Raw genomic sequence first — 7,600 nt, 5'->3', positions numbered from 1 at the left:
CAGTTGTTCTTCCATATTTATTATGTTATTATTCAGTGCTCACAGCAGGTACCAGCTCATTGGTTTGATTGTGGTCCCTCGGGACTGTAAGCACTAAGTGACGCCCAGGGTGTACTCTCAGGGCGTTACATCCTATTATCCTTCCTTTTTATTTTGATGCTTGGAAATTCTTCTGCTCCTCTATCATCTTCTCTCTTTTGGTAGTTGAAAGCTTTAAGGTTGTACTTCTTATTGTATTACTTTTGGTTCACAATTTTTTTGGTGAGCTTTCTGTGATATTTTGGGCTTTTGGTTGTCCCCGTGGACCCCTATTGTGTACCATTAACATGTATTATACAATAGTTATGTGTGTGGATGAGTAGGTAAGGAAATTATAATCTATCCATCTATATAATAAGTATGAATCCAATAGTAAAGCAGAGCGATTGCTCAAGCTTGGTTAGTTTGCATATGAAGAAAGAATGCCCTTTGTTAAAATCCAACATTTACTTAAGCGTGCCCATCATTCCGCGTACTTGAGAAAAGTTGTTGACCTTTGAAAATGCTAATCTTGTGTGTAGGTAGTAAAATGTGTAGAGAAAAATTGCGGTCTACATCAGCATCTAAGTAGGAGGAGAGTGATGAACAGGATGCTGATGATTGGTTTAAGAAAGAGAACACGAAAATTACAGGTATGAGTAAAACCAGTATGTCCTTTGAGGATGTGTATTTCAGTGATCTTGAAGTAGATGATTCTGATATGCCTGCAAAATCAAAGAAAATGGTTTATAGTACTGATAAGGACTCACAAGATTGGGTCCATTTGAAGAAAAGCAGCCCTAACTTATGTAGAGATACCAGCTCTGTCAATCAAATTTGTTATGTTAAGAAAATGTGCAGAATTCTGATAGTAAAGAATCAAATGATTGGCTGGATATTGATGACCTTGAGGTGGCATAAACTTATGTCAGATTTAAATATAGTTGTCGTTCCTCTTATTTATTGTTGTGAAAACTGTTTGTACATAAAATGCATACCGAATAACGATTGGGTTGCTCCTGTTATTATACCAATGCAGCTTCAGTTGACTCCCCATTGACGATCTGATTGTGTCTTCCTACTTATGTCACTATACGAGCATAATTTAAAGAAGATCTATTCCAAATACGAGCATAATAAATTGATCTATGGCAGCATTAAAAAATAGTTTCATGAGTCTGATCTTCACTTGTTTATTTTAAGTGTCGCCTCCATCTTAGCTTAGTGAGACTTAAACTTTTAGCATCGCCTAAGTTAGAGCCATTCTACTGATTAAGATAGACGGTAAATGGAGTTCATAGGATGTCACTTCCCCTTTCATCAGTTCCTAGTTTGCAGATACATGTTAGAAGAGGGGGAAGTAGTTGATAGATGCACTGCTGGTTGACGAACTTCCAATAGTTTTGCACTGCTAAGATATGTACATTGTACCATTCATCTATCATTATCTACAAGTTACTACTTATTTACAGATGGATGTTGAAAGTTACTTACTATATGGTATAAACACACTAGGGTCTTCAGATCGCTACTTGGAATCTTAGGATTTGATAGGTCAGAAATTGCTGGAAAGCCACTCAAGTTGAGACCAAAACATGCTACTGCTACTGTTACTGCTTATGTTAGTTCTTATATTTGATGAAGTAGATGGTTGAGAAGATGGCCTCCCTGAGGATTCATTTGCCACCAGGAATGTGCCTTCAATTTCTCGTCTTACTATCTCCAAGGTTTCTGGATTCACAGCTTTCCCTGAAGTATATTTTACATAGAATGTGACAGCTGCTTGCTCTCCCTGTACCCCAATCTCAAGCCCTGCTTATGGACAATTCTTTCTCCCTAAACACTCTTGTGACATCCGCTAACAATCCTACCCTTTTTGAGTAGTAACATCCAGCCTCAATCCCTGTACAGATTGTATATTAATTTGATTTAGTGCACTTAGTTATAGGGGAGAGGGAAGTATACTATGAAAGATTGTACAGTTTATGCTATGCTGGTTAATCCATATAAAAAATGTAAATGGGATACTATCCTCTCAGTGGCAGCCTTTATATTTTGGGTCATTCGACTTTTTTCACTTTTTGATTCAAAAGTCCATCCATTCTGGTGTCTCACATAGTATTTCTATGATTTTTCATGCATACGAGGAGAGTTAAAACAAAGATTGTATTTTTTGACTTTGGTAGTGTCTGGACCTGAACTACACTATGACTTCGCGGGATCAGTTACAGAAAGGGCAAAAGTAACAGATTACCTGAAAGGCAATGGATTCAAAAGAGCTGATGGAGGCATGGAAGAAAACATATTGCAAGTATACCAAGGTGCAGATGGTGTCAAATAACAATTTGGGTCTGTCTTTACTCCTCACAGTAACAATGGAGTAGCCCTTTTCCTTGCAATTTTCTATCTTCACTTCTCTGCTATTATATCCCTTCTTCTGCCTCTCTGCTACATCATCTTCACTTGAGTCATAACCACAAGAATACCATTGTTCATAGTCTCTGTCAGCAGCCATCAACTGATGGAGCCGCCTTTCGGTATGGGTCTGGCTAGGTGCAGGGTCAGCCAACCTCACACTCTGTCGCTCCCCTTCATCAGTTGGGCCTGTATTTGGGCCACTCAATAGGGGTCTATCATTGTCCCATACTTCAGTTCATCTTCCATGTAAACGATGCATGAGGCTCGATTGTTATGTGTCCATGCCACGGCACCAGAGATGTGGCATCCCAACTTACCCAGCACAACAGATATCTCAGAAAAAAGCGTGTTTTGTGCATTACAAATGCTAGAATAGTTTATCTATAAACCGGCAGTGGATTAGTCTTTCAAATGATAATTTGCCAGTTGGTATGGTGACAAGTATTCTCTCATTAATTTGCCAGTTAGTATGGTGAACTTTTAACTTGATTGAATGAATTTAAGAAACTTTGGATTCATATACTTCCTCATTCAAGATTGAAAAAATATTTGTCTATTTGTTGAGCATAATTTTACTTCTAATTGTTTATTTTATTTTGACTATGTAGGATCAATGTAGGGGATCAAATTTGAACACTGGGTGCCACAAGTCACCTTGATCTAGATTAAAGTGAATGATGAAGAATTTTTGAAATATTTTTACATACGTTTATATACATTTGGTTTTGTGTGGAACTTGGTACAAATTTTTATTATGTTGTTTTCTAATTAGTACGTAAAAGACATTTTTTTTTTAAATAAAATTTAAGCACTTCAATTATTTGTTAGCTAATTGGTGTGTGAGATTATATATAAATATGTATGTTTACGTAATGTGCTTAGTTATGTATATATTTCGATCAAAATAATTATTTTTCAATTAGAAATTACGTACTAACATTTTATATGCCTAACGTCATTTATGTAAAATATGGCTTGAACTATCAAATTTTAGGCAGTATTGCTACACTTCAAAAGTGTGGCTAAAACATGCTTACACTTTACAAGTGTTGTCATAGAGGATGTATAAAAGGATACGATTTCGAAGTGTGGCTAGTAATAAAGTAAAGGCCACGTTTTTTAAGTGTTGTTATGGAGGTGCTACAAAAGGCTATGATTTCGAAGTGTGCCCAATAGTAAAATAAAGGCAACAATTTTCAAGTGTTGTTATAGAGGTGCTACAAAAGGCTACGCTTGTAAAGCGTACCCAATAGCAAAACAAAGGCAACACTTGTAAGTGTAGCCTTATCAAATAAAAGTGTTGCCAATGATAATCTGCAAAGCATGGCCTTTATACCTTAATGACCACACTTTTTAAATGTAGCTGATATGGCAACACTTGAAAAGCATGGCCTTTGATCAAAGGTTATGCCTCTTTAGGCCACCCCAAAAAAATGTTGCATAAAGTCTGAAAGTGTAGCCTTTGATCAAAGGCCACACTTTCTGCTATTTTAGGCCATACTTTACATGAGTGGCAATAGGACTAAAATGTTGTACTGGAATCTCACCACTTCAGTCCAACAGGTGGTCCCGAATTCGATCACTAAGCAGGAGGAGTAAAATGGCCGATTCCTACGTCGCTTGGTGATATAGCCACTAGAAGATAGAATAGCGGGTGAATGCTAACAAGTACTCAAGATAAGGATAAAATTATGCCAACCTTGAAAACCAAGTAAACAACCATATGCATCCATAATCATACACACACACATATATATACATATATAAAATCCATGCAGGGAAATGGAACAGGGTTTAGCATGCCTATAAAACCATTAACCTGGGTATATGTAGCTTAACTGTCCTAGAACTACCCATGGGCTATATGGGTCTAGTATAACCCCCTGAACGGGCCCGATGCATGTAGCAGCACGAACCAGAGATACCATAGGAGTAGGTGATTCCTAAGTATCCTTCGCTCACCATAATACGATACATATATACAAATGTAACTTATAAGGGATTCCCATGTTCTCCGTAAATATCATATAAAGTCGCCATGACCAATCCTCATGTCAGCAAACATGAGTTTCAAGTGTTCCTCCATTAGACTCACACCTTCACGGTTAGCTATCATACCCCGCCATTGTTGCCCAATTAAAACCATTACCACATAACTAAAACCACCATTTCATTTATTATTAACCAAGTCTATAAGTAGTGGTATCGTCATATCGACTATATCTTGCAACAAATATCCTTAGCCAACCTTTTTTTAGAAGAAGGGATTCCATGTACCTATAGATTACATTATTTAGTTGCTAAGGGCATTCCCACGTACCCCACAAGATGTTCATTATTACGTTAGCTTAGGGGATTCCCTTGTACCACAAGGATGTTCAATTAAACCATAACCATGACCACTAAGACCTTACCATTTAACCATTCCAAACCATTTATACTATTTAAGGTTCCATTACCAAGTTGTACCATGCAATAGTTCTATTAAAAGTCCAATAATATATATTAAAAGCATTCTCATGGGCATTTTATCAAACATATTGTAGGCATAGTATTACCACAGCCAAAACCAAGTAGCAATTAACTATTCTTATGTAACCAAATGTTCAAACCAACATTATAAAATGAAAATCATAAGTAAATACATGGGAAAACTATAACTAACCATTATAACCAAAACCCCTAAAATATATTTGAAAACCCAAAGCCATAGAACAATTATGCAATGAAAACAATTCATAAAACATGCCTTCAGTTGGAACTAAATATGAGGAAGGAGTATCATGCCTTAGATTATGAAGATGACGAAGAGAAATCACCCTTTTAAGTCCCAAATTAATCCTATTGATGAAAACCTAGCCTTCCTTGATCCAAGACACTTTGAGAGAATTTGAGAGAGATTTTAATTATTTAAGATTAGAATATTAGGGTAAATAATGTCCCATAAGTGATATAAGTCATGGGGCCTTAATAAGTTAAGAGGGGAAATATCCAAATTACCCCTAAATTAAAATGTATAAAATTCCCACAAGAGGGTACTACTCCACCATACCACCCGTACCCAATCATACGAGTGGTACCCACCATTTGTACCCTAGGCATCCCTTGGACCCCTAACAGTGCCCAACATACAGACACCAAGCCCCAATCATACCCAACCATATGATTAGTACCATAAAAGCATACCCTAGGTAGAATAGAATCACCTAGGTCAAACATAGGGCAACATAAGATTGGCAACATACTACTCGTACCCTAAGGTATGACTAGTAGGACCTAATCATACCTTGGATAGAAACCAACCAACCCATACTATTTAATATATAACCAAGACCAACCAAACCATACCACATCATACGAGAAGTACCCCAAGTCGTATGATATCCAGAAGCTAAAAACGCAAGAAATTTCTAAGTTTTAAAAAACCAGGGTGTTTCATAATCATAATCATAAGTTATTTCAATAATCGTATCCATAAGCTATTAATTATTTCTATAAGTTGTTAATCATATCTATAAGCCATATTATAACTATGAGTCATATCATATTTACAATCCATATCCTATCTATAGCTATTAATCATTAATCACATAGATATCTATATTATTAAACATGTTGATAAGCTATATTATTAATCATATCTGGATTCCTTATCAATAATCACATATATGTAAGCCATATCATACCTATAAATCATCCCATTAATCACTTATAAGCATACTATCATTAGAAATACCTAGAATTAATATCAATCTTTCAATACCCAACTAACATACTCAATAAATATACAAAACCCCTGAACTATTAAAAATAGATTAAAAATATCCTCCATTTATTTTTAGGCTCATAAATGCCCCTTTATTTGTTTCTTTTCTCAAAAATACCCCTATGTTACTTTTTTAGGTCAAAAATGCCCTTCTCTCTAACGAACTGCCACCAAGCACGCCACGTGGATAAAAAAGTCATTTGATCAGTCCATGCCAGCATACACATGGAAAATCACTCTATTTAATTCATTTAACCATTAGCCCAATTTATTCTAGTTAAATATTCAACTCTAGACAAGAGGCAAATTCAGTTTTTTCAACTTTTTCCCTCATATCACCCCTTTCACTACCTTCCATTCTATTACTAACATTTTCAAAGTTACGAGACTCACTCGAGCAATTTTTGACCTCATCAACTTGTGGTTGTCCTACATTGCCACTAAAATTTCTCTCTCCAAATTTCAATTTTGTCTCTGAATTACCATTCCTCTAACTACAATCAGGTTCCTTATTGGATAAATTAAGATAGGAAATCTAGTAGCAATCCATGCTCTTGGAAATCAAGTTGACTATTTGAGGATCCAATTGTCGAGGATTGACCCGATTCTTTTGAGTAACAATTTGAGGACCTGATTATTTCCTCATATTTTGCCTTGATCAATCCAGAATATCTGAACCCATCACATGGAAAATAAATAATTAAATTCTTCAATTTTTTCCTCTTGGGTTGTTTTTCTTAATATGTATGGGGTTGGATATTTTAAATGGAAAAAATTGGGTTGATGGTTAGATGGATTAAATGGAGTAATTTTCCACGAGTATGTTGACGTAGACTATCCAAGTGACCTTGTTAATCCACATGGCATGTTTGGTGGCATTCCATTAGAGAGAAGGATATTTTTGAGCCAAAAAACTAATAGAGAGGTATTTTTTAGACAAAAAATCCATAGAGGGGTATTTTTGAGCCAAGAAACAAATGCAGGGTATTTTTGATCCATTTCGAATAGTTTATGGGTATTTTTGAACCTTTTCCAATGAATATATTCAATTAATCAAGTCCCTAGCCAAACATTGGAAAGGATATATCATGCAAAAATAAGTTTATAAGGCTAACACAAGTATTGGCCTAGGGTGGATTGGAGGGGCCCACTCTAATCCCCGAAATCCATTTTAGGCAACTTCTACCTCGGACTAGGCTAAGGTATCTAAGTTCATTTCTAGATATTGAATAAGCCATAAATAGCCCTAAGATAGTAATTTTTCCCAATCACAAACAACTAAGTCAATCCCACTTAAAATATTAGTAACTAATGCAATTTTCTTTTGCTTAAGCGACTATGGCTGATTCCACCCTAAACATGAATGACTAAGGAAATTTTACTTAGCTTAAGCAACAA

General features: G+C 35.8%; 1 pseudogene; it reads right to left on the bottom strand.

The window, feature by feature from the left end:
* Positions 1 to 1,558: 1,558 nt before the first annotated feature.
* LOC124897826 overlaps positions 1,559 to 7,600 on the bottom strand; it is a 36,261-nt pseudogene continuing 30,219 nt past the window's right edge.

This window comes from Capsicum annuum, chromosome 1 (assembly GCF_002878395.1).
Source record: "Capsicum annuum cultivar UCD-10X-F1 chromosome 1, UCD10Xv1.1, whole genome shotgun sequence".
Classification (NCBI taxonomy): Eukaryota; Viridiplantae; Streptophyta; class Magnoliopsida; order Solanales; family Solanaceae; genus Capsicum; species Capsicum annuum.
Note: the sequence above shows the minus strand (reverse complement) of the source record. Positions and strands in the feature narration are given on the sequence as shown.